This window comes from Hyla sarda, chromosome 1 (genome assembly GCF_029499605.1).
Source record: "Hyla sarda isolate aHylSar1 chromosome 1, aHylSar1.hap1, whole genome shotgun sequence".
Lineage (NCBI taxonomy): Eukaryota > Metazoa > Chordata > Amphibia > Anura > Hylidae > Hyla > Hyla sarda.
The window spans coordinates 596,406-623,763 of record NC_079189.1 but is presented as its reverse complement, the minus strand read 5'-3'; the positions used below and the strand labels follow the sequence as shown (position 1 = coordinate 623,763).

General features: G+C 48.9%; 1 protein-coding gene and 1 pseudogene across 2 annotated transcripts in view; one reads left to right on the top strand and one right to left on the bottom strand.

Annotated features, from left to right (window-relative positions):
• Window positions 1–27,358, top strand: part of LOC130277649 (zinc finger protein 569-like) — a 614,204-nt gene that overhangs the window by 165,906 nt on the left and 420,940 nt on the right. The window lies entirely within an intron of this gene.
• LOC130343497 (U2 spliceosomal RNA) lies at window positions 7,910–8,019 on the bottom strand (annotated as a pseudogene).

The window sequence follows — 27,358 nt, the reverse complement described above, 5'->3', positions numbered from 1 at the left end:
AGAGAAATTTCTATTGGGCAGGAAACACACGCGCAGTTTTTTTCATGCAGTTTATGGAGTAGACTCCGCCTTGTTTCTGGCCATAAGACCACATTTACATATCAAAAAATATTGGTGAAACAAAATGAAAATTTTTGTCCAAAACCGAAAATTTAGGATTGTGCTTGGCTGAAAACCAAAATTTAAAATGACTTGCCCCTCCTACTTTTTTTGTTAACCCCTTCCCGCAGATGGACCTATATATACATTAGCAAATAGGCGTTCATGCACAATTGGCGGCAGGAGCCGGCTGCCCCGTATTGCTACGCTCTAATCCAGACAGTGTGACCGCAGCATCGATCAGGGAGACAGAGGAAGTAAGCTCCCTCCAATCCTACAATGTGATTGTGGGGTCCCGATGGTAGCCATGGCAACCATAGACCTACAAACCACCTCTGGTTACCCGACTACAGAAACCAATCAGGCTCTGCATCGTAATGTATTATAAGTGTCAAGTCTCCTAATGGGGCAGTAAAAAAAAATAAAAAAAATAAAAAAAAAGGAAAGTAAAATCTAAAATAAATAAATAGTTAAACAATAAATAAATATACACAATCCCCCTTTCCCGCCATTATAAATGATGTTTTTAGCACCAAAAATTTTTGGTATAAATTTTTGGTATAACAGTGTCCTTAAATAATAAAGTATATAAATTGGGTATTTTGGGCCCCCAAGGCATCTGCATCTTGGTAGAAAATATCCTAAATAACAGGAAGACCCCAAATCCACACGGTGCTCTGTCATGTCGGAGGCCGGTGTCCTGGAGATCTAGGGCCACACATGGGATATTTCTAAATACGTCAGAATTAGGGGAATAAATGACATATCGGCCAGAAAAATTTACATTTTTGAATTCCACCTTCACTTTAATTTCCATGAAACACCTAAAGGGTTAATAAACATCCCAAATATCATTTTGATTACGTTGAGGGGTGCAGTGTTTATAATGGGGGGATTTATAGGGGTTCTAACATTCAGGCCCCTCAAATCTACTTTAGGACTGAACAGGTCCCTAAAAAAATATCTGATCTCTGAAATTTAGAAAATTGTCGCCAAACTTCTAATCCCCGAAACATCCTAAAAAAACTAAAAGAACAATTAAGAAATGAGGCGACATAAATAAGACAGATTGTAAATGGGAATTAATAACGAATTTATGGGGCAGGACGATCTTTATTACACGTAGAGAAGCTGGAATTCAGAAAAACATTCTAACTTTTCAAATTTCTTTCAAAATGTTGGACTTTTTCACATAAAATTGCAGAATGTATCAACCAGAACTTATCACTAACATTAACCCCTTAAGGACCCAGCCCATTTTCACCTTAAGGACCAGAGCATTTTTTGCACATCTGACCACTGTCACTTTAAGTATTAACAACTCTGATTCTTTAACTTTTCATTCTGATTCCGAGATTGTTTTTTCGTGACATATTCTACTTTATGTTAGTTGTAAATTTTCGTCAATACTTGTATAATTTCTTGGTGAAAAATTCCAAAATTTTATGAATATTTGAAAATTTTGCATTTTACTTTGAAGCTCTCTGCTTGTAAGGAAAATGGATATTCCAAATAAATTATATATTGATTCACAAATACAATATGTCTATTTTATGTTTCCATCATAAAGTTGAGATGTTTTTAATTTTGGAGACATCAGAGGCTTCAAAGTTCAGCAGCAATTTTTCAATTTTTCACAAAATTTTAAAAATCAGAATTTTTCAGGGACCAGTTCAGTTTTGAAGTGGATTTGAGGGGCCTTCATATGAGAAATACCCCATAAATGACCCCATTATAAAAACTGCACCCCTCAAAGTATCCAAAATGACATTCAGAACTTGTGTTAACCCTTTAGGTGTTTCACAGGAATAGCAGCAAAATGAAGGAGGAAATTCTAAAACTTCATTTTTTTACACTCGCATGTTCTTGTAGACCCAGTTTTTGAATTTTTACTCAAATCCCCCTAAAATTTGTAACCCCATTTCTCTCGAGTAAGGAAATACCTTATATGTGGATGTAAAGTGTTCGGCGGGCGCACTAGAGGGCTCAGAAGGGAAGGAGAGACAATGGGATTTTGAAGAGTGAGTTTTTCTGAAATGGTTTTTGGGGGGCATGTCGCATTTAGGAAGCCCCTATGGTGCCAGAACAGCAAAAAAAAAACACATGGCATACTATTTGGGAAACAGCACCCCTCAAGGAACATAACAAGGGGTACAGTGACAGGTGTTTGACGACTTTTCGTTACAGTTGGATGTGTAAATGAATCATTTTTTCTTTTCACTAAAATGCAGTTTTTTCCCCAAATTTTACATTTTTAAAAGAGGTAATAGGAGAAATTGCCCCCCAAAGTTTGTAACCCCATCTCTCTATGGAAATACTGCATATGTGGATGTAAAGTGCTCTGCGGGCGCACTACAATGCTCAGAAGAGAAGGAGTCACATTTGGCTTTTGTAAAACAAATTTTGCTGAAATGGTTTTTGGGGGCAGGCAGCATCCAGCGTGTGCAGCAGCAGGAGGTAAGGCTGGCCTCATGCTGTTGCTTAGCAACATCTTCCAGCATGCACAAAAAGGGCATGCTGGGACTTGTAGTCATGCAACAGCTGGAGGCACACTACTGCAACTCCCAGCATGCCCTTTGGTAGTTTGTGCATTCTGGGGGTTGTAGTTATGCAATTGCTGGAGACACACTTTTTCATAGAAAAAATGTACCTCCAGCTGTTGCATAACTACAACTCCCAGCATGCACAAACTACAAAAGGGCATGCTGGGAGTTGTAGTTGTGCCTCCTGCTGTTGCATAATAACTCCCAGCATGCCCTTTTTGTGCATGCTGGGAGTTGTTGCTAAGCAACAGCATGAGGCCAGCCTTACCTCCTGCTGCTGCACACGCGGGATCCTGCCTGCCGCCGCCACCTCTGCTCCGGAGGCCACGATTCCGCCGCCGATGCCGGGGATTGGGGGCCCCACTTCTGGTACATACTCCCAGCACCCGCTCTCACCTTCCGGAGTAAGGGCGGAACAGGTCCTGTTAGGGACACCCCCACAGCAGGCATCCTGATTCGTCAACCGGTAAACAGTGCCACCTCACTCCTGCTGCTAATGGGTGATAGATGCCGTGTTGGATGGCACCTATCACCCTTTTTTCCGGGTCACCGGGGAACCGATTGACCCCAAATCGCTGCAAATTGGTGGTCTGAATTGATGTGCAATTTGCGGCGACATGAAGGGGTCTTAGGGCCGGAATTCCCACGGGTCCTTAACGGGTTAAGTACAATATGTCTTTATATATGTCTCTTCTTACCTTGTGATGTGAGGGGCCGGTGATCCTCCATCATGACTATGTCCTGGTACAGATCCTTGTGTCCTTCTACATACTCCCACTCCTCCATGGAGAAATAGACCGCCACATCCTGACACCTTATAGGAACCTGACACACAATGATACCGTCATCACCAGACCCCTCCATTACTGTATAATGTCCCAGCAGTGTCACCTCTCTAATCATCACCAGACCCCTCCATTACTGTATAATGTCCCAGCAGTGTCACCTCTCTAATCATCACCAGACCCCTCCATTACTGTATAATGTCCCAGCAGTGTCACCTCTCCAGTCATCACCAGATCCCTCCAATACAGTATAATGTCCCAGCAGGGTCACCTCTCCAGTCATCACCAGACCCCTCCATTACTGTATAATGTCCCAGCAGGGTCACCTCTCCAGTCATCACCAGACCCCTCCATTATTGTATAATGTCCCAGCAGTGTCACCTCTCTAATCATCACCAGACCCCTCCATTACTGTATAGTGTCCCAGCAGTGTCACCTCTCTAATCATCACCAGACCCCTCCATTACTATATAATGTCCCAGCTGTGTCACCTCTCCAGTCACAGTCATCACCAGACCCCTCCATTACTGTATAATGTCCCAGCTGTGTCACCTCTCCAGTCATCACCAGACCCCTCCATTACTGTATAATGTCCCAGCAGTGTCACCTATCTAATCATTACCAGACTCCTCCATTACTGTATAATGTCCCAACAGTGTCACCTCTCCAGTCATCACCAGACCCCTCCATTACTGTATAATGTCCCAGCAGTGTCACCTCTCCAGTCATCACCAGACCCCTCCATTACTGTATAATGTCCCAGCAGTGTCACCTCTCTAATCCTCACCATACCCCTCCATTACTGTATAATGTCCCAGCAGTGTCACCTCTCCAGTCATCACCAGAACCCTCCATTAGTGTATAATGTCCCAACAGTGTCACCTCTCCAGTAATCACCAGACCCCTCCATTACTGTATAATGTCCCAGCAGTGTCACCTCTCCAGTCATCACCAGACCCCTCCATTACTGTATAATGTCCCAGCAGTGTCACCTCTCCAGTCATCACCAGACCCCTCCATTACTGTATAATGTCCCAGCAGTGTCACCTCTCTAATCATCATCAGACCCCTCCATTACTGTATAATGTCCCAGCAGTGTCACCTCTCTAATCATCACCAGACCCCTCCATTACCGTATAATGTCCCAGCAGTGTCACCTCTCTAGTCAACAGCTCAGTGATCCTGTAAGTAAGTTCTAAGATCTTCTTCCCATGTATTGGTGAGTGACGTGGAGGCTCCATGATGGGGCCCCGGGCCCTGCTCCATCCTCCTGACTCATGGGGGGTCACACTCTCTCCAGTTGACTTCTTCATTATTGTATAATCCTGTATATGCGGAGACACTGATCACTACATATATTCTAAGGATTCTTCACATTCTCAGTATTTACTTGTTTTATTAATGGAGAAAAAATTGATGTCATGTGACCTCTCACCTCTCCAGATATCAAGTAGATTATTTCCAATGTGAGGACAAATATCTCTGCAGCCGTCTGTTCTCTGTCCTCATCCATCTCCGGGGGGTCATTCTCCATCATGTCCTGGTACAGATCCTTGTGTCCTTCTACATACTCCCACTCCTCCATGGAGAAATAGACCGCCACATCCTGACACCTTATGGGAACCTGACAAACAATGATACCGTCATCACCAGACCCCTCCATTACTGTATAATGTCCCAGCAGTGTCACCTCTCTAATCAACAGACCCCTCCATTACTGTATAATGTCCCAGCAGTGTCACCTCTCTAATCATCACCAGACCCCTCCATTACTGTATAATGTCCCAGCAGTGTCACCTCTCCAGTCATCACCAGACCCCTCCATTACTGTATAATGTCCCAGCAGTGTCATCTCTCTAATCATCACCAGACCGCTCCATTACTTTATAATGTCCCAGCAGTGTCACCTCTCTAATCATCACCAGACCCCTCCATTACTGTATAATATCCCAGCAGTGTCACCTCTCCAGTCATCACAAGACCCCTCCATTACTGTATAATGTCCCAGCAGTGTCACCTCTCCAGTCATCACCAGACTCCTCCGTTACTGTATAATGTCCCAGCAGTGTCAACTCTCCAGTCATCACCAGACCCCTCCATTACTGTATAAATTCCCAGCAGGGTCACCTCTCCAGTCATCACCAGACACCTCCATTACTGTATAATGTCCCAGCAGTGTCACCTCTCCAGTCATCACCAGACCCCTCCATTACTGTATAATGTCCCAGCAGTGTCACCTCTCCAGTCATCACCAGACCCCTCCATTACTGTATAATGTCCCAGCAGTGTCACCTCTCTAATCATCACCAGACCCCTCCATTACTGTATAATGTCTCAGCAGTGTCACCTCTCCAGTCATCACCAGACCCCTCCATTACTGTATAATGTCCCAGCAGTGTCACCTCTCCAGTCATCACCAGACCCCTCCATTACTGTATAATGTCCCAGCAGTGTCACCTCTCCAGTCATCACCAGACCCCTCCATTGCTGTATAATGTCCCAGCAGTGTCACCTCTCTAATCATCACCAGACCCCTCCATTACTGTATAATGTCCCAGCAGGGTCACCTCTCTAATCATCACCAGACCTCTCCGTTACTGTATAATGTCCCAGCAGTGTCACCTCTCTAATCATCACCAGACCTCTCTATTACTGTATAATGTCCCAGCAGTATCACCTCTCTAATCATCACCAGACCCCTCCATTATTGTATAATGTCCCAGCAGTGTCACCAATCACCAGACCCCTCCATTACTGTGTAATGTCCCAGCAGTGTCACCTCTCCAGTCATCACCAGACCCCTCCGTTACTGTATAATGTACCAGCAGTGTCAACTCTCCAGTCATCACCAGACCCCTCCATTATTGTATAATGTCCCAGCAGTGTCACCAATCACCAGACCCCTCCATTACTGTGTAATGTCCCAGCAGTGTCACCTCTCCAGACATCACCAGACCCCTCCGTTACTGTATAATGTCCCAGCAGTGTCACCTCTCCAGTCATCACCAGACCCCTCCATTACTGTATAAATTCCCAGCAGGGTCACCTCTCCAGTCATCACCAGACCCCTCCGTTACTGTATAATGTCCCAGCAGTGTCAACTCTCCAGTCATCACCAGACCCCTCCATTATTGTATAATGTCCCAGCAGTGTCACCAATCACCAGACCCCTCCATTACTGTGTAATGTCCCAGCAGTGTCACCTCTCCAGTCATCACCAGACCCCTCCGTTACTGTATAATGTCCCAGCAGTGTCACCTCTCCAGTCATCACCAGACCCCTCCATTACTGTATAAATTCCCAGCAGGGTCACCTCTCCAGTCATCACCAGACACCTCCATTACTGTATAATGTCCCAGCAGTGTCACCTATCCAGTCATCACCAGACCCCTCCATTAATGTATAATGTCCCAGCAGTGTCTCCTCTCCAGTCATCACCAGACCCCTCCATTACTGTAAAATGTCCCAGCAGTGTCACCTCTCCAGTCATCACCAGACCCCTCCATTACTGTATAATGTCCCAGCAGTGTCATCTCTCCAGTCATCACCAGACCCCTCCATTACTGTATAATGTCCCAGCAGTGTCACCTCTCCAGTCATCACCAGACCCCTCCATTACTGTATAATGTCCCAGCAGTGTCACCTCTTCAGTCAGCAGCTCAGTGATCCTGTTTTTTTTTTTTTTTTTTTTTTTTTTTTTTAAAGCCGAGGAACGTGCTTTCGATTCACCCAAAGTGCAAGAAAAAGTGCAAACGTGTTACACTAAAAAAACGTGCACAAAGGATGCGGTCTATCGCAAGCCCTTCTCCGATAGGAGAGAGGCCCCCCAACAAACCTTACCCTTCGCCTCCGGACCAAAAGGTACCTGCGAGGTTCCAGGTTCGATGTCCCTTTTCGCCGAAGCTACTAGGGGACCACAAATGCTCCCGGCATCCCCCTTGGCGTTAGCCAAGGTATCTGCCCGCAGAGCCGATTACGGTAGGTACCCTGCCAAAGCAGGAGTACCCGGGGTGTTTGCAGGGAGGTGCGGAACCTAATGGCCACACACACCTCCCCTAGACCGCCAGGAGGGACACCCAGAAGGGCTACCGCATCCTGACAAATCCTGTGAACACACAACACGCAAAAAGTGACACAGTGAGACAAAAAAGAAATAAATAAGTGAATGTGTGCAGATATACTGCCCGGACATCCGGCCGGATCTATAAAAATTTCTCTGATCCTAGCCAGAAGGCCGGGAACCAAGAGGTGAGTGCCACAAGGTGAAGAGATTATGGTGCCCGTGCTTCAACTCAGTGAGTCTATTCTCCCAGTGAGTTTCGGCACCTCGGGGTCACCACTCCCCGAGGCACAAAAAGTACCTCGGCTCTAGACCCTCTCAGCCTCATGGCAAGACCCGGAGGGAACAGGTCACATCGGGGCAGCCGTCGAGCTGATTCCTCAGAACCAGCCCCGGAAAGCCCCGGTACACCTGCATCCTCCATGCAGCACCCATCCCCACCAGCCCCATACCGGCGTTACGGTACACCGGCATGAAAAACTGATAAGAACAGATACTACACTTGATCTTAGCCAAAAGGCCGAGAAGTGATCCTGTGGGTGAGTTCTAGGATCTTCTCCTCATGTATCAGTGAGTGAGGTGGAGGCTCCGTGATGGGGCCCCGGTTCCTGCTCATTCCTCCTGACTCATGGAGATGGCTGCTGGGACACACACACTCCCCCCATGTCTTCTTCACTATGGTGTAATCCTGTGTATGGAGAGAGACAATGAGGGGACTGACCCCAGTATTCCTCCCCCACTACAAAGAGAAGATTGTGACCCCTGTATAGAGATCTAGTGAGCACATCTGGAATACTGGGGTCAGTTCTGGAGACCTCACCTACAAAGAAACACCCAGAACATAGAGCGGCTACAAAGATGGGGGACAACAATGGTGGAAATGTAGATGGGGACAACAATGGTGGAAATGTAGATGGGGGGACAACAATGGTGGGAATGTCGATGGGGGGATAACAATGGTGGAAATGTAGATGGGGACAACAATGGTGGAAATGTAGATGGGAGACAACAATGGTGGAAATGTAGATAGGGACGACAATGGTGGAAATGTAGATGGAGACAACAATGGTGGAAATGTAGATGGGGACAACAATGGTGGAAATGTAGATGGGAGACAACAATGGTGAAAATGTAGATGGGGACAACAATGGTGGAAATGTAGATGGGAGACAACAATGGTGAAAATGTAGATGGAGACAACAATGATAGAAATGTAGATGGAGGGGACAACTATGGTGAAAATGTAGATGGGGACAACAATGGTGGAAATGTAGATGGGGACAACAATGGTGGAAATGTAGATGGGGACAACAATGGTGGAAATGTAGATGGGGACGACAATGGTGGAAATGTAGATGGAGACAACAATGGTGGAAATGTAGATGGGAGACAACAATGGTGAAAATGTAAATGGAGACAACAATGGTGGGAATGTAGATGGGGGGACAACAATGGTGGGAATGTAGATGGGGAGGACAACAGTGGTGGAAATGTAGATTGGGACAACAATGGTGGAAATGTAGATGGGAGACAACAATGGTGGAAAAGTAGATAGGGGACAACAATGGTGGAAATATAAATGGGGACAACAATGGTGGAAATATAAATGGGGACAACAATGGTGGAAATGTAGATGGGGACACAACAATGGTGGAAATGTAGATGGGGACAACAATGGTGGAAATGTCGATGGGGACAACAATGGTGGAAATGTAGATGGGGGACACAACAATGGTGGAAATGTAGATGGGGGACACAACAATGGTGGAAATGTAGATGGGGACAACAATGGTGGAAATGTAGATAGAGGACAACAATCTTGGAAATATAAATGGGGACAACAATGGTGGAAATGTAGATGGGGGGACAACAATGGTGGGAATGTAGATGGGGGGGGGGACAACAGTGCTGGAAATGTAGATTGGGACAACAATGGTGGAAATGTAGATGGGAGACAACAATGGTGGAAATGTAGATGGGGACACAACAATGGTGGAAATGTAGATGGGGGACACAACAATGGGGGAAATGTAGATGGAGGGACAACAATGGTGGAAATGTAGATGGGGACAACAATGGTAGATGTAGATGGAGGGACAACAATGGTGGAAATATAGATGGGGACAACAATGGTGGAAATGTAGATGGGGGACAACAATGGTGGAAATGTAGATGGGGACAACAATGGTGGAAATGTAGATGGGGGACAACAATGGTGGAAATGTAGATGGGGGACAACAATGGTGGAAATGTAGATGGGGACAACAATGGTGGAAATGTAGATGGGGACAACAATGGTGGAAATGTAGATGGGGACAACAATGGTGGAAATGTAGATGAGGACAACAATGGTGGAAATGTAGATGGGGACAACAATGGTGGAAATGTAGATGGGGACAACAATGGTGGAAATGTAGATGGGGACAACAATGGTGGAAATGTAGATGGGAGACAACAATGGTGGAAATGTAGATGGGGGACAACAATGGTGGAAATGTAGATGGGGGACAACAATGGTGGAAATGTAGATGGGGGACAACAATGGTGGAAATGTAGATAGGGACAACAATGGTGGCAAAGTAGATGGGGGGACAACAATGGTGGAAATGTAGATGGGGGACTACAATGGTGGAAATGTAGATGGGGACAACAATCGTGGAAATGTAGATGGGCGACAACAATGGTGGAAATGTAGATGGGGGACAACAATGGTGGAAATGTAGATGGGGACAACAATGGTGGAAATGTAGATGAGGACAACAATGGTGGAAATGTAAATGATGACAACAATGGTGGAAATGTAGATAGGGACAACAATGGTGGCAAAGTAGATGGGGGGACAACAATGGTGAAAATGTAGATGGGGGACAACAATGGTGAAAATGTAGATGGGGGACAACAATGGTGGAAATGTAGATGGGGGACAACAATGGTGGAAATGTAGATGAGGACAACAATGGTGGAAATGTAGATGATGACAATGGTGGTGTCACGATGCCGGCTGGCAGGAGGTGGATCCTCTGTGCCAGAGAGGGATTGGCGTGGACCGTGCTAGTGGATCGGTTCTAAGTCACTACTGGTTTTCACCAGAGCCCGCCGCAAAGCGGGATGGTCTTGCTGCGGCGGTAGTGACCAGGTCGTATCCACTAGCAACGGCTCAACCTCTCTGACTGCTGAAGATAGGCGCGGTACAAGGGAGTAGACAGAAGCAAGGTCGGACGTAGCAGAAGGTCGGGGCAGGCAGCAAGGATCGTAGTCAGGGGCAACGGCAGGAGGTCTGGAACACAGGCTAGGAACACACAAGGAAACGCTTTCACTGGCACAATGGCAACAAGATCCGGCGAGGGAGTGAAGGGGAAGTGAGGTATAAATAGGGAGTGCACAGGTGAACACACTAATTGGAACCACTGCGCCAATCAGCGGCGCAGTGGCCCTTTAAATCGCAGAGACCCGGCGCGCGCGCGCCCTAGGGAGCGGGGCCGCGCGCGCCGGGACAGGACAGACGGAGAGCGAGTCAGGTACGGGAGCCGGAATGCGCATCGCGAGCGGGCGCCACCCGCATCGCGAATCGCATCCCGGCTGGAGACGGTATCGCAGCGCACCGGGTCAGTGGAGCTGCCCGGAGCGCTGCGGTAGCGAGAGTGAAGCGAGCGCTCCGGGGAGGAGCGGGGACCCGGAGCGCTCGGCGTAACAGTACCCCCCCCCTTGGGTCTCCCCCTCTTCTTAGAGCCTGAGAACCTGAGGAGCAGACTTTTTTGTCTAGGATATTGTCCTCAGGTTCCCAGGATCTCTCTTCAGGACCACAACCCTCCCAAGCGACCATGAAAAAGGTTTTCCCTCTGACCTTCTTGGAGGCCAGTATTTCTTTAACGGAGAAGATGTCCGAGGAGCCGGAAACAGGAGTGGGAGAAACAAACTTAGGAGAGAAACGGTTGATGATAAGTGGTTTAAGAAGAGAAACGTGAAAGGCATTAGGAATTCGAAGAGAAGGAGGAAGAAGAAGTTTGTAAGAGACAGGATTAATCTGGCACAAGATTTTGAAAGGACCAAGATAGCGTGGTCCCAATTTGTAGCTAGGGACACGGAAGCGGACATATTTAGCGGAGAGCCATACCTTGTCTCCAGGAGAAAAAATGGGGGGAGCTCTTCTTTTTCTATCAGCAAACTTCTTCATGCGTGATGAGGCCTGTAAAAGAGAATTTTGGGTCTCTTTCCATATGGTGGAAAGATCACGAGATATTTCATCCACAGCGGGCAAACCAGAGGGCAAGGGAGTAGGGAGGGGGGGAAGAGGGTGACGGCCGTACACCACAAAAAATGGGGATTTGGAGGAGGATTCAGAGATTCTGAAGTTATACGAAAATTCGGCCCATGGTAGAAGATCTGCCCAGTCATCCTGGCGGGAGGAAACAAAATGGCGTAAATAATCACCCAGGACCTGGTTAATTCTTTCTACTTGCCCATTGGATTGAGGATGATATGCAGAGGAAAAGTTTAATTTAATCTTGAGTTGTTTACAGAGAGCCCTCCAGAATTTTGACACGAATTGGACGCCTCTATCCGAGACGATCTGCGTGGGCAACCCGTGAAGACGAAAAATGTGTACAAAAAATTGTTTTGCCAACTGAGGCGCTGAAGGAAGACCAGGAAGAGGGATGAAATGTGCCATCTTGGAGAATCGATCAACGACCACCCAAACAACAGTGTTGCCACGGGATGGGGGTAAGTCCGTAATAAAGTCCATACCAATCAGAGACCAAGGCTGTTCGGGGACAGGCAGAGGATGAAGAAGACCAGCGGGCTTCTGGCGAGGAGTCTTATCCCGGGCACAAACAGTGCAGGCTCGTACAAAATCCACAACATCCGTCTCCAGAGTCGGCCACCAATAGAAACGAGAGATGAGTTGCACGGATTTCTTGATACCCGCATGACCTGCGAGATGGGAGGAATGACCCCATTTGAGGATTCCGAGGCGTTGGCGTGGAGAAACGAAGGTCTTCCCTGGAGGAGTTTGCATGATGGAGGCTGGAGAAGTGGAGATCAGGCAGTCAGGGGGGATGATGTGTTGCGGAGAGAGCTCTACTTCCGAGGCATCCGAGGAACGAGAGAGAGCATCGGCCCTAATGTTCTTATCGGCAGGCCGAAAGTGAATTTCAAAATTAAATCGGGCAAAGAACAGAGACCACCTGGCCTGGCGAGGATTCAGCCGTTGGGCAGACTGGAGGTAGGAGAGGTTCTTGTGATCGGTGTAAATAATAACTGGAAATCTTGATCCCTCCAACAGATGCCTCCATTCCTCAAGTGCTAATTTAATGGCTAGAAGCTCTCGGTCCCCGATGGAGTAGTTCCTCTCAGCTGGAGAGAAGGTCCTAGAAAAAAAAACACAAGTAACAGCATGCCCGGAAGAATTTTTCTGTAGAAGGACCGCTCCAGCTCCTACAGAGGAGGCATCAACCTCCAATAGGAAGGGTTTAGATGGGTCAGGTCTGGAGAGCACGGGAGCCGAAGAAAAGGCAGACTTGAGCTGTTTAAAGGCGTCTTCCGCTTGAGGAGGCCATGACTTAGGATTGGCATTCTTTTTGGTTAAAGCCACGATAGGAGCCACAATGGTGGAAAAATGTGGAATCAATTGTCTGTAATAATTGGCGAACCCCAAAAAACGTTGGATAGCACGAAGTCCGGAGGGGCGTGGCCAATCTAAGACGGCAGAGAGTTTGTCTGGATCCATTTGTAGTCCCTGGCCAGAGACCAAGTATCCTAGGAAAGGAAGAGATTGACATTCAAACAGACATTTCTCCATTTTGGCATACAGTTGATTGTCACGAAGTCTCTGAAGAACCATGCGGACATGCTGGCGGTGTTCTTCTAGGTTGGCAGAAAAAATCAGGATATCGTCCAGATATACAACAACACAGGAATATAAGAGATCACGAAAGATTTCATTAACAAAGTCTTGGAAGACGGCAGGGGCGTTGCACAGGCCAAAGGGCATGACCAGATACTCAAAGTGTCCATCTCTGGTGTTAAATGCCGTTTTCCATTCATCCCCCTCTCTGATGCGAATGAGATTATAGGCACCTCTTAAGTCCAGTTTGGTAAAGATGTGGGCACCTTGGAGGCAATCAAAGAGTTCAGAGATGAGAGGTAGGGGGTAGCGGTTCTTAACCGTGATTTTATTAAGACCGCGGTAGTCAATGCAAGGACGTAGAGAGCCATCTTTTTTGGACACAAAGAAAAATCCGGCTCCGGCAGGAGAGGAAGATTTGCGGATAAAGCCCTTCTTTAAATTTTCCTGGATATACTCAGACATAGCAAGAGTCTCTGGGACAGAGAGAGGATAAATTCTGCCCCGGGGTGGAGTAGTACCCGGGAGGAGGTCAATGGGACAGTCATAAGGCCTGTGAGGAGGTAAAGTCTCAGCTTGTTTTTTGCAAAAAACATCCGCAAAGTCCATATAGGCTTTAGGGAGACCGGTTACAGGAGGCACCACAGGGTCACGGCAGGGAGTACTGGGAACCGGTTTAAGACAGTCCTTGGAACAAGAGGGGCCCCAACTCTTGATCTCCCCAGTGGACCAATCCAGGGTAGGGGAGTGGTGTTGAAGCCAGGGTAGTCCAAGGAGAATTTCGGAAGTGCAATTGGGGAGGACCAAAAACTCAATTTTTTCATGGTGAGATCCGATGCACATTAGGAGGGGCTCCGTGCGGAAACGTATGGTACAGTCCAATCTTTCATTGTTAACACAATTGATGTAGAGAGGTCTGGCGAGACTGGTCAGCGGGATGTTGAACCTGTTGGTGAGAGAGGCCAAAATAAAATTTCCTGCAGATCCGGAATCCAGGAAGGCCATAGTAGAGAAGGAGAAGGTAGAGGCGGATACCCGCACAGGCACAGTAAGACGTGGAGAAGCAGAGTTGACATCAAGGACTGTCTCACCTTTGTGCGGGGTCAGCGTACGTCTTTCCAGGCGGGGAGGACGGATAGGACAATCCTTCAGGAAGTGTTCGGTACCGGCACAGTACAGGCAGAGATTCTCCATGCGGCGTCGTGTCCTCTCTTGAGGTGTCAGGCGAGACCGGTCAACCTGCATAGCCTCCACGGCGGGAGGCACAGGAACGGATTGCAGGGGACCAGAGGAGAGAGGAGCCGGGGAGAAAAAACGCCTTGTGCGAACAAAGTCCATATCCTGGCGGAGCTCCTGACGCCTTTCGGAAAAACGCCTGTCAATGCGAGTGGCTAGATGAATGAGTTCATGTAGGTTAGCAGGGATTTCTCGTGCGGCCAGAACATCTTTAATGTTGCTGGATAGGCCTTTTTTAAAGGTCGCGCAGAGGGCCTCATTATTCCAGGATAGTTCTGAAGCAAGAGTACGGAATTGCACGGCGTACTCGCCAACGGAAGAATTACCCTGGACCAGGTTCAACAGGGCAGTCTCAGCAGAAGAGGCTCGGGCAGGTTCCTCAAAGACACTTCGAATTTCCGAGAAGAAGGAGTGTACAGAGGCAGTGACGGGGTCATTGCGGTCCCAGAGCGGTGTAGCCCATGACAGAGCTTTTCCAGACAGAAGGCTGACTACGAAAGCCACCTTAGACCTTTCAGTGGGAAACTGGTCCGACATCATCTCCAAGTGCAGGGAACATTGAGAAAGGAAGCCACGGCAAAATTTAGAGTCCCCATCAAATTTATCCGGCAAGGATAGTCGTAGGCCTGAAGCGGCCACTCGCTGCGGAGGAGGTGCAGGAGCTGGCGGAGGAGATGATTGCTGAAGCTGTGGTAGTAGCTGCTGTAGCATCACGGTCAGTTGAGACAGCTGGTGGCCTTGTTGCGCTATCTGTTGTGACTGCTGGGCGACCACCGTGGTGAGGTCGGCGACAACTGGCAGAGGAACTTCAGCGGGATCCATGGCCGGATCTACTGTCACGATGCCGGCTGGCAGGAGGTGGATCCTCTGTGCCAGAGAGGGATTGGCGTGGACCGTGCTAGTGGACCGGTTCTAAGTCACTACTGGTTTTCACCAGAGCCCGCCGCAAAGCGGGATGGTCTTGCTGCGGCGGTAGTGACCAGGTCGTATCCACTAGCAACGGCTCAACCTCTCTGGCTGCTGAAGATAGGCGCGGTACAAGGGAGTAGACAGAAGCAAGGTCGGACGTAGCAGAAGGTCGGGGCAGGCAGCAAGGATCGTAGTCAGGGGCAACGGCAGGAGGTCTGGAACACAGGCTAGGAACACACAAGGAAACGCTTTCACTGGCACAATGGCAACAAGATCCGGCGAGGGAGTGAAGGGGAAGTGAGGTATAAATAGGGAGTGCACAGGTGAACACACTAATTGGAACCACTGCGCCAATCAGCGGCGCAGTGGCCCTTTAAATCGCAGAGACCCGGCGCGCGCGCGCCCTAGGGAGCGGGGCCGCGCGCGCCGGGACAGGACAGACGGAGAGCGAGTCAGGTACGGGAGCCGGAATGCGCATCGCGAGCGGGCGCCACCCGCATCGCGAATCGCATCCCGGCTGGAGACGGTATCGCAGCGCACCGGGTCAGTGGAGCTGCCCGGAGCGCTGCGGTAGCGAGAGTGAAGCGAGCGCTCCGGGGAGGAGCGGGGACCCGGAGCGCTCGGCGTAACAGGTGGAAATGTAGATAGGGACAACAATGGTGGAAATGTAGATGAGGACAACAATGGTGGAAATGTAGATGATGACAACAATGGTGGAAATGTAGATGATGACAACAATGGTGGAAATGTAGATGGAGGAACAACAATGGTGGAAATGTAGATGGGGACAACAATGGTAGATGTAGATGGAGGGACAACAATGGTGAAAATGTAGATGGGGACAACAATGGTAGAGATGTAGATGGGGGACAACAATGGTGGAAATGTAGATGAGGACAATAATGGTGGAAATGTAGATGGGGGACAACAATGGTGGAAATGTAGATGAGGACAACAATGGCGAAATGTAGATGGTACAACAATGGTGGAAATGTAGATGGGGGACAACAATGGTGGAAATGTAGATGGGGGACAACAATGGTGGAAATGTAGATGGGAGACAACAGTGGTAGAAATGTAGATGGCAGACAACAATGGTGGAAATGTAGATGGGGACAACAATGGTGGAAATGTAGATGGGGGGACAACAATGGTGGAAATGTAGATGGGGGGACAACAATTGTGGACATGTAGATGGGGACAACAATTGTGGACATGTAGATGGGAGACAACAATGGTGGAAATTAGATGGGGACAACAATGGTGGAAATGTAGATGGGTCACCTCACCTCTCTGGTCAGCAGGTGGAGGATCTCAAAGGTGAAGTGTAATATTCTCTTAGTTATCTCATTCCTGTCCTTGTCCATCCTTGGGGGTCATTAGCAGAAGAGGAGTCAAGTGGATCAGCTTGAGGGGAAAGGTCTTTCTGGGGCCTATATGAGAGAAGAAGTGACTCTAATTCAGACAGGGGCCACATCATATATCACATACACATCCTCACTTATTATATATACCATACAGGGGTCACATCATATATCACATACACATATAGGTGTTCACCCGGATATCAGCCGAGGAGCCATAAAACCCTACAGGAATACCCGGGATACAGGGGGTGAGGAACCTGATGGCCGCACACACCCACCCTAGACCGGACGGAGGGGCCCCAGAAGGGCTCCGCACCCCGACCAATCCTACTGGAGAAAACGCAAAACGTGTCAGTGACCAAAATAAATAAGTGACCGTGTAATACATCCGACCGCAACACTAGAGGTGAGTGAGAGGAAAGAGCGTGCACTCAAGTGGGGTCACTAATCCCAAGTGGGGGGGGGGGGTCACCACTACAAGGATCCCTCATCTCCTCTACAAGGGCCCCTCATCTCCTCACACAACCTGAATTTTTATATATATTATATTCATCACCTGACACAATGTAACAAAACTCCTCCTGGAATCTTACCTGTTAAGGATGACTCTGATGATTCTGATTGTTGACCAATATATTAGTCCATAATCTATTCTACTGCTAATCAATTGCTGCAGAAAATCATCTTTACCCTGATCAGATACAACAGCGATTACTTGTAACCAAGAAGCAAGACAAAGGTTTACAGAGTCCGAAAGGAGAAGTAACATCCGACCGAAGAATATGGAGACGTGGTCACATGATGGAGAATGACGACTCAGCAAGAATATTCGGCATAAACAGGAAACACCGACATCATATAGAAGAGCAACTCCTTAATAACCTCACACATTCCAACTCCTCCCAGCTGAGCCCCGCCCACTCCTGTCACATGACCATCCTCACAGGTCCTTCATCCACAATCTCTTCTTTCCCTTACGTCCTAACAGTGGCACAAATGGGGTATTCCGCCCCCGTGGAACTGGTTAGGACCGGTGGAAATTTATTGACAACCTCAGAGAATAATTGTTTTAGACCCTCCCCCATTAAAGGAGGGAGAGACCCCGCCCCCTTGTGTTTTTTTTTCTGTCCTCTGGACAGAGTTAGGATTGGTGCTGGTCCTGTGGGACCCCCCTTCTTATATTTCTTTTTATAATAATACTCTCCGTGACATACCTCTGGGCTTTCTGCCCCTTCTTATATTTCTTTTTATAATTATACTCTCCTCTAGGCTTTCTGCCCCTTTTTTCCTCCGGCGTCTGCGCCTTCGGGCACCACCCTCTCTTTCATGTGTGTGGGGGCGTGCGTCTCCTGCGCTGCTTCCTGGTGCGCATTTCTGCGCTTGTGTCGGTGGCGGTGCGGGGGTCACGTCTCTTTCCGCAGGCTTTAAAACATTTGTTTGGCCTGCCTAGACTTTATCCTTATCTCCTGGCTGTGTCCAGGAAGGATCATTGGGCCCTTTCTTTCATTTTAATGCTTATATTAAAATTTTTTCCTGTATTCTCCCATTTGGAGACCGGGCTTAAGTCTTTTTGGCGCCCAGGAGACCATTTAAACCGGCTGATGCAGTCTTTAGGTCTCCTGGAGCGGTTTTACAAGTTCTTCTTGTTGCTACTTATCTTCAAGTGCTTACTTACTATAGCCTTGCTATTAGTACCTTCGGCGTTCACTAATGTTTTCCATGGTTTTGCTCGGTAAAATTTTTCTTTGGAACAACCTTTTTTAACAACTTTTGCTCTTTTTTCAGAGCATGTCTTCAGCGAACGATCCCTCTAGGAAACCTACCTCTAAGAGGAAACATCTCCAGTGCCATGAGTGCCTGGAATTATAAGACGATAATTACCAGTATTCCCGCTGCCCATCCCGTTAGAGGTCAAACCCAGCAAGAACCGACCATTCAGGATAAGGTCGTCTGGGTGAAGGACTTTGTTTCATCCAAGATGGATACCATGGGGGCCTCCATAGAGGAATTAAAGCAACTGGTGACCTCCAAGCGTGCCAGAACGTCTTCTCCAACTAGGTCCATGGAGGTGGTGGGGGAAGCTGCTCGGGAAGACTCCCAATCTTCATCTTCTGAGGAAGAAGATAAATTCCAGTACATGTTTTTTCCCGAAAAAACCCAGAGGCTACTTAGATCAATCAGCTCTACATCTGCCTCTAAAGGGCCAAGGGCTTTTAAAGCAGATGATTCCCTCCTGTCTTTGATGAAGACTGAGTGAAAAAAAACGGAGAAAGGTCCTGTTCTAACCAAGCGGTTTAAGAGCAGGTTTCCTATACAGGAGGACCAAGTGTCTTCCTGGGGACCTGTCCCAAAGGTGGATTTGGCCATCTCAAAACTGTCCAAACAGACCTTGGTACCATCTGATGACGGTTCTAGTCTTCAGGAACGATGCACCACAAGGCCGACTGCACCTTTTAGGCGGCTTATTCTACTGCCTCATCTGCTGCTTCGGTGGCTATTTCATCTGTTAAGGTAGCTGAGTTCCTTAGAACCAGATTTTCTCAGATTCAGTCTGACTTAGTCCAGGGGGTCTCTAGAGACGACATCTTAGCCTCTTGTCAGACCGCTAGCTTAGCATTCGACTTTCTTTGTGATGCTGCAACCCCCCCCTCCCCCACACACACACAGCAATTGAAACTTGCTGCTAAATCCATGGCTCTCTCCTCTGCGGGCCATCACCCTCTGTGGCTTAAACCTTGGAGGTCTGATTTGTCCTCTAAACATACCCTTTGTGCTATGACTTATGAGCCTGGCATTTTGTTTGGGACCGAACTTGACCGCATTATGGAGGGGCTGTCTGATAGGAGGGGGAAATCTCTTCCTCAGGAGCCCATTCGTGGTTGAGGCAAAAGGTATGGAGCCAGGTCAGGCTCCCAAACCAAAACCCAGAAAGTGAATCCAGGTAGAAAAAACAGACATGACCGCACATCCACAATTTTGTACTTTGATCTAATTGCTTCTCAGCATAATTTCAAAAACTAACAGGTTGTTGGTATACATTTTGATCAAAAGGTACAAGCCCACTTGCCACGTCAAGGCCACCTATTAAGAGTGGGTCCCTAACGTCCCTAGCATAAAAATGGCGTAGCACTGGGTGGCGTCCACCACTGCTGCGACACCAGTGCCCACAGGGGGGAACGACCCACTGGCAGAGTGGCCCCCATGCCACCCACTCAAACCAGTCTCCGGGCCGCACCCCCCCCCCCTCAGACACGGCGCCGCGGCAGCAACGGACACCGCACAGCACCACACCAGTGTGAACAAGGTGTAAGGCTCACTTACCATGTGCTCCCAGTCAGACTGGGAGGCTGCTAGAAAATGATAGGGCCTAGTGTAGCTACCTGCTACTTATATAGGGTTGGGCTGGAGGGGGTGGGGCGGAGTGTTGGCCAAGTGGAAAAAAACAAAAAAGGAGGGGATAGAATACACAATGTGAATCCAGGTAGAAAAAAACAGACATGGCCGCACATCCACAATTTTGTATTTGGATCTAATTGCTTCTCAGCATAATTTCAAAAACTAACAGGTTGTTAGTATACATTTTGATCAAAAGGTACAAGCCCACTCGCCACGTCAAGGCCACCTATTAAGAGTGGGTCCCTAACGTCCCTAGCATAAAAATGGCGTAGCACTGGGCGTTAGGGACCCACTCTTAATGGGTGGCCTTGACATGGCGAGTGGGCTTGTACTGTTTGATCAAAATGTATACTAACAACCTGTTAGTTTTTGAAATTATGCTGAGAAGCAATTAGATCAAAATACAAATTGTGGATGTGCGATCATGTCTTTTTTCTACTTGAATTCACATTGTGTTTTCTATCCCCTCCTTTTTTTTTGTTTTAACTTGTGTCTGCACTCTGCCCAACCCTATATAAGTAGCACAAGGGCCTTTTCATTCCTAGCAGCCTATAAGTCTGACTGGGAGCACATGGTAAGTGAGCTTTCACACCCTGTTCACACTGGTGTGGTGCTGTGCGGCGTCCGTTGCTGCCATGGCACCGTGTCTGCGGGGAGGTGCAACCCGGAGACTGGTTTGAGTGGCATTGGGGCCGCTCAGCCAGTGGGTTGTTCCCCCTGTGGGCACTGGTGTTGCAGTGGTGGTGGTCGCCGCCCACTGCTACGCCATTTTATGCTAGGGACGTTAGGGACCCACTCTTAATAGGTGGCCTTGACGTGGTGAGTGGGCTTGTACTTTTTGATCAAAATGTATACTAACAACCTGTTGGTTTTTGAATTTGTGCTGAGAAGCAATAAGATCAAATACAAAATGTAGATGTGCGACCATGTATTTTTTCTACTTGAATTCAAAACCCAGAAAGATTGGGGGTCCAAAAGACAAAGGGGCACTAGATGCTCCAGGGGTTCCAAGGGTGCAAAGTCCTCGGCGCCCTGACTACGGGCCTCTCCAAGGCTCTTGGACTGCTACCAGTGCTCACATCCTGTCTCAACTCCCTTCTCCTTCCATTCCTGTGTGCGGTCACCTTCAGCATTTCCTGTCTTCCTGGGAAGCTCATATTCAGGACCCTTGGGTCCTTCGAGTAATCTCGGGAGGTTACAGAGTGAAGTTGGACAGAACTCCTCCAGACAAGTTCCTCAGGACCAGACTTCTACCTTCCAGCAAACAAACAGTTTTGGAAGCTTACATTCTAGAATATCTCCAAAAAGGAGCCTTGGAAGAGGTTTCTCTTCAGGAGCAGGGGGCAGGAATCTATACTCCTGTGTTCCTGGTCCCCAAAACCACTGGGGACAGGAAAATGATAATAGACCTACGGTTTTCAACTGGTCTATCAGATGCAAATGTTTCCGCATGGAAACAATACAGTCCGTCATCAATCTTCTCATGCCAGTGGACTTCCTGGCAACCTTGGACCTCCAGGATGCCTATCTTCATATCCCCATCCATCCTGGGTCCAGAAGATTCTTAAGGATCGCTGTCAAAATTCAGGGAGTTCTAAAGCACTTTCAGTTCATTGCCCTCCCGTTTGGAATTTCTTCGGCCCAACACACTTTTACCAAGGTGGTAGTTTTGGTGGTGGCAGCTTTAAGACTTCAGTATAGTATGTATAGTCCCTTACCTAGACGACTGGCTTTTCAAAGCGATCCTGTCCCAACTCATTCAAACAGCTGTTTCCTTCCTCCATCAACTAGGATGGATAATCAATTGGAACAAGTCCAATCTCCAACCAGCCACCTCAGTGAAATTCCTGGGCTTTCTATTAGACTCAGTTGCCGTGACTATTCATCTATCTCCCGAATGGAAGCTGCGAGTTCAGGAAACAGCCCAATCTCTCTTAGTTCCCAGGAGGGTAACCCTCTGTTATCTAATGAGAATGTTGGGACTAATGTCAGCAACCGCCGATGTGGTTCCTTGGGCAGTATGGCACCTATGTCCGCTTCAAGCAGAAGTATTAGCCAAGTTGGATCACAGTCCGGAGGGACTAAATTCCGTGCACTCCTGCCTCCTCTAGTCCGGTCCTCTCTGAGATGGTGGAGTCATCTCCAGGTTGGCAAATTCCTGATCCAACCTGATTGGATCATATTTACCACAGACGTGTCCCTTGTAGGCTGGGGAGCGCACTTGTTGGAACAAAACAGTCCAGGGGTCCTGGTCATCTCAGGAGAAGATGTTATCCTCAAATCTCCTAGAAATCAGTGCCATCAGATTTGCCCTATTCCACTTTGCGCCTTACATCCAAGGAAAGGCGGTGAAGGTTCAATCAGACAGCATGATGGCTGTCCTATATATCAACAAGCAGGGAGGCATGAGGTCACAAAGTCTCCTGAGAGATATAGGTGTTATTCTGGATTGGACAGAGATGAACCTCACCCACTTGTCGGCTGTTCACATCCGGGGCTCACACAATGTGGTTACGGATCGCCTGAGCAGAGGTCTTCCTACCAGAGAGTGATCTCTTCATCCAGACATCTTCAAGGAGATTTCTGTCAGGTGCCGTATGTCAGAGATCGATCTCATGGCAACGAGGTTCAACGCCAAGGTGCAAAGGTTTTAGGGAGGACAATCCTTTGGCAATAGATGCACTGTCAATCCCTTGGAGGTTCATGCTGGCCTACATCTTCCCTCCTATTTCCTTGATTCCGAGGGTATTGAGGAAAATCGGGCAAGACCAAGTCTCTGTCATAGCCATCATTCCATACTGCCCAAAAGAGCTTGGTTCTCCCAGCTCATTCAGATGAGTCAGGGTCAGTTTTGGAGGCTTCCCCCGGATCGAGCACTAGTGTTGGGGTCACTCACAGCTGCTCCAATCTCCAAATGTTCAACCTGACAGCCTGGAGGTTGACCATTGACGATTCCCATCCAAATGTAGAAGGGCTTTCAGGGACCATTTTGAGGACCTTATCGCACTCCAAATCTGAAGCTACGTCAAGATCCTATAAGAGAATATGGAATATATTCTAAACCTGATGCTGGCTATGCCAACTGTCTGCCAAGAATCCTGCCACTTCTGCAGTTCTTCAGTTTCCACAAGAAGGACTAGACAAAGGTTTATCTCCTTCCACCTTAAGAGTACGTTCAGATGAGTGGAGTTACAGCATATTTTTTTTTTAAACTTTTTAAAACGAGTTTTATTAGAAGGTCATAGAAATAGTACACAATACCAAAGCGGTTGTACATGAGGTATACATAGGTTGTCTATATCGAGAACAAATAATGGAAAATGCAGCACAATAATCTAATATAAGAAGATAGACAATCTCATAGTAACTGAAGAGAGTGCTGGCTGCAAGCTATAACCCTCACTGTGGTAACCGTCTAACAGTATTGAACATGAGGGATAAATAGATCCAGAAACAGATATAGAGGAAACAGGAAGGAGTGGGAGCAGGAGAATAGAGACAAGAGGGAGAAATAAAAAGAAGGGGGGGAGGGGGGGAAGAGGGGAGAGTTAGGGACAGGGGGTGTAGATAGTAGGAAGAAAACAAAGAAGAGAAGGAGCACTCACCTCAGGACCTCCGACCGTCTCCCCCCCCCCCCCGAATCCCCGCCACCCTCCACCAAAAAAAAAAAAAAGGGGGTGGGTCGTCCAGTAGTCAGCTCTATATATCACTAAGCTCAGCAGTCAGTAGGGAGGGGGGGGATGGGTGTAGGGACGAGTACAGGCAGGAGTCAGGGCCGGGGGGGGGGGAGTTCAAGGAAAGTGAGGGGGGAAGGGTGGTCAATCCGTCCTATAAAGGGGCGTCTCGATAAAAGTCAACCAGGTTTGCCATATGGCCACAAACTTATCATTACGTCCTGAGGAGTCGGCCATCAATTCCTCCATTCGAAATAGGAAAAGAATCTCTGTATACCAGTCAGTGAGGGTGGGGGGGGTGTATGTCTTTCCACCTCCTCGGTATAACCGTTCGGGCTGCCGTCAACAGGAAATTGGCCAGCAATCTAGAGGGGTTTCTATGGGAAACCGTGAGTATGGAGAGGAGAAGAAACTTTGGGTCATTATGAAATGATACTCCTGTAATGGTCTCAATTCGGGAAACAACCGTTGCCCAGAAGGTGGCAAGACTGGGACAAGACCACCAAACATGGGTCATGGTGCCCACCTCCGTCCCACAGCGCCAGCACAGGTTCGAAGTTGTGGGGTAAATCTTGAGTAACAAGGAGGGCACCCAGTACCATCTGGAGAGAATTTTGAAGTTAGTCTCCTGAGATCTGCATGAGATGGACAGCTTATGACACATGCTGAAGGCCGTGGTCCAGTCCGCCGGGGCGATGGTCGTATGCAGTTCCCTCTCCCATGCCCTGGTATATGTCGACAACGCTCCAGCCATCTCCGTTAGCAGTAGGCCATAGATTTGGGACACAGGTTTGATGGGTGGGGAGCTCCGGCACCCTTGCTTCGAATCCTTAAAGATCGACGGGTGCCCTACCGCTGGGGCTTCCCGTTTGCCCTGCATGTGTCTCAGGGTGACACTACTGCGACCCTGAGGCATTTTTTGTGGCAAGAAGCACCCCAGCACTTGATTTCCCCGGTGGTCCAGTCAAGGGTAGGAGAGTGGCGTTGGAGCCATGGCAGACCGAGGAGGACTTCAGAGGTGCAGTTGGGCAAAACAAAAAGTTAAATTTTTTCGTGATGCAGTCCAATGCTCATGAGCAGGGGTTCTGTGCGGTAACGCACAGTGCAGTCCAATTTCACTCCGTTGACCGAGGAAATGTAGAGCGGCTTGGCGAGACGGGTCACAGGGATGTTGAACTTATTAACAAAAGAGGCCAAAATGAAATTTCCCGCAGAACCAGAGTCCAAGAAGGCCATAGCTGAGAAGGAGGAGTTGGCAGAAGGAGAAATCCGTACGGACACAGTGAGACGTGGAGAAGCAGACTTCGGACCAAGAGACACCACTCCCACGCGAGCTGGGTGCGTGCGTACGTTTCCCAGACGTGGAGGACGAATAGGGCAATCCACCAAGAAATGTTCGGTACTAGCGCAGTACAGACATAAATTTTTATCTCTGCGGCGAGTCCTCTCTTCATGGGTCAGGCGAAACCGATCCACTTGCATAGCCTCCTCGGCGGGAGGCACAGGGGTAGATTGCAAAGGATACTGTGAGAGAGGTGCCCAGAGATCAAGGTCTTTTTCCTGGCGGAGCTCCTGGCGTCTTTCAGAAAAACGCATGTCAATGCGGGTGGCCAAATGGATAAGTTCATGCAGGTTGGCAGGAATTTCTCGTGCGGCCAGCACATCTTTGATGTTACTGGATAGGCCTTTTTTAAAGGTCGCGCAGAGGGCCTCGTTATTCCAAGACAATTCGGAGGCGAGAGTACGAAATTGGATGGCGTACTCGCCTACTGAAGAATTACCCTGGACCAGGTTCAGCAGGGCAGTCTCGGCAGAAGAAGCTCGGGCTGGTTCCTCGAAGACACTTCGAATCTCAGCGAAAAAGGACTGTACGGAGGCAGTGACAGGATCATTGCGGTCCCAGAGCGGTGTGGCCCATGACAGGGCCTTCCCAGAGAGGAGACTGACCACGAAAGCCACCTTCGACCGTTCTGTAGGAAATTGGTCTGACAACATCTCCAAATGTAGGGAACATTGTGACAGGAAACCTCGGCAAAGTCTAGAGTCCCCATTAAATTTGTCCAGCAGGGACAAGCGGAGGCCAGGAGCGGGCACTCGCTGCGGAGGAGTTGCAGGAGCTGGCGGAGGAGATGGTTGCTGCCGTAGCTGTGGCAGAAGTTGCTGTAGCATGGCGATCAACTGCGACAGCTGCTGTCCTTGTTGGGCGAACTGTTGTCCAAGTTGCTCAATCTGTTGGGACTGCTGGGCGACCACCGTGGTAAGGTCAGCGACAACTGGCAGTGGGACCTCAGCGGGATCCATGGCCGGATCTACTGTTATGATTCGGCTAGCTGGATGTGAATCCTCTGTGTCAGCGAGGAATTGGCGTGGACCGTGTCAGTGGACCGGTTCTAGGGTTGCTACTGGTATTCACCAGAGCCCGTAGCAACCAGGTCGTATCCACCGGCAACGGCTCAACCTCGCTGACTGCTGAGAAGGCGTGGGACAGAAGGACTAGGCAGAGGCAAGGTCAGACGTAGCAGAAGGTCGGGGCAGGCGGCAAGGTTCGTAGTCAATAGCAACAGCAAGAGGTCAGGTACACTGGTAAGGCAAACACTGTAACGCTTTCTCTGGCACAAAGGCAACAAGATCCGGCAAGGAAGTGAAGGGGAAGTGAGGTAATATACACAGGGAACAGGTGGAAGCTAATTAGACTGATTGGGCCAGGCACCAATCATTGGTGCACTGGCCCTTTAAATCTTAGAGAGCTGGCGCGCGCGCGCCCTAAGGAGCGGAGCCGCGAGCGCCAGGACGTGACAGCCGGGGACCGGGACAGGTGAGTGACTTGGGATGCGATTCGCGAGCGGGCGTGTCCCGCTATGCGAATCGCATCCCCGCCGGCAGAGTCAGTGCAGCGCTCCCGGTCAGCAGGTCTGACCGGGGCGCTGCAGAGAGAGGAACGCCGCGAGCGCTCCGGGGAGGAGCAGGGACCCGGAGCACTCGGCGTAACAGCGGGGGAGGCAAGTCAGGAGTGAGCATGGCTGGTGTCATAGTGGGACCCTTTTCAGTGGCATGAGCTCGCCCAGGTGAGGTGATATGCCCCACAGGTAATATCCCTCCTCTCCTGCTCGCTGGTGAGGGAGAGGGCAGGGTGTGAGTCGAGCAGTGGGAAAAATCATGGCCAGCACCAGGCAGTGCATGCTGGGCAGATGTGAGAACAGGGGTAGCAGTCCCGGTAAAAAGGTCCTCCACAGCGTGTTTTCCCTCTGAGGAAGACATATTCAGTCCCGGAGAGTCTGGGGGACTTCTGAGGATCAGGGGGAAGCTCTGTGATAATGCGGGCGACAAGGCCCTTCCTCCGGTCACAGACATGGTGGGGAGGGCCCCCCAAGATGCTGCCCCGCAGAGAGGTCCCCTATACCTCCTACCTCAGTCGACATGGCCGACTGCGATGAGGGCCGCTCC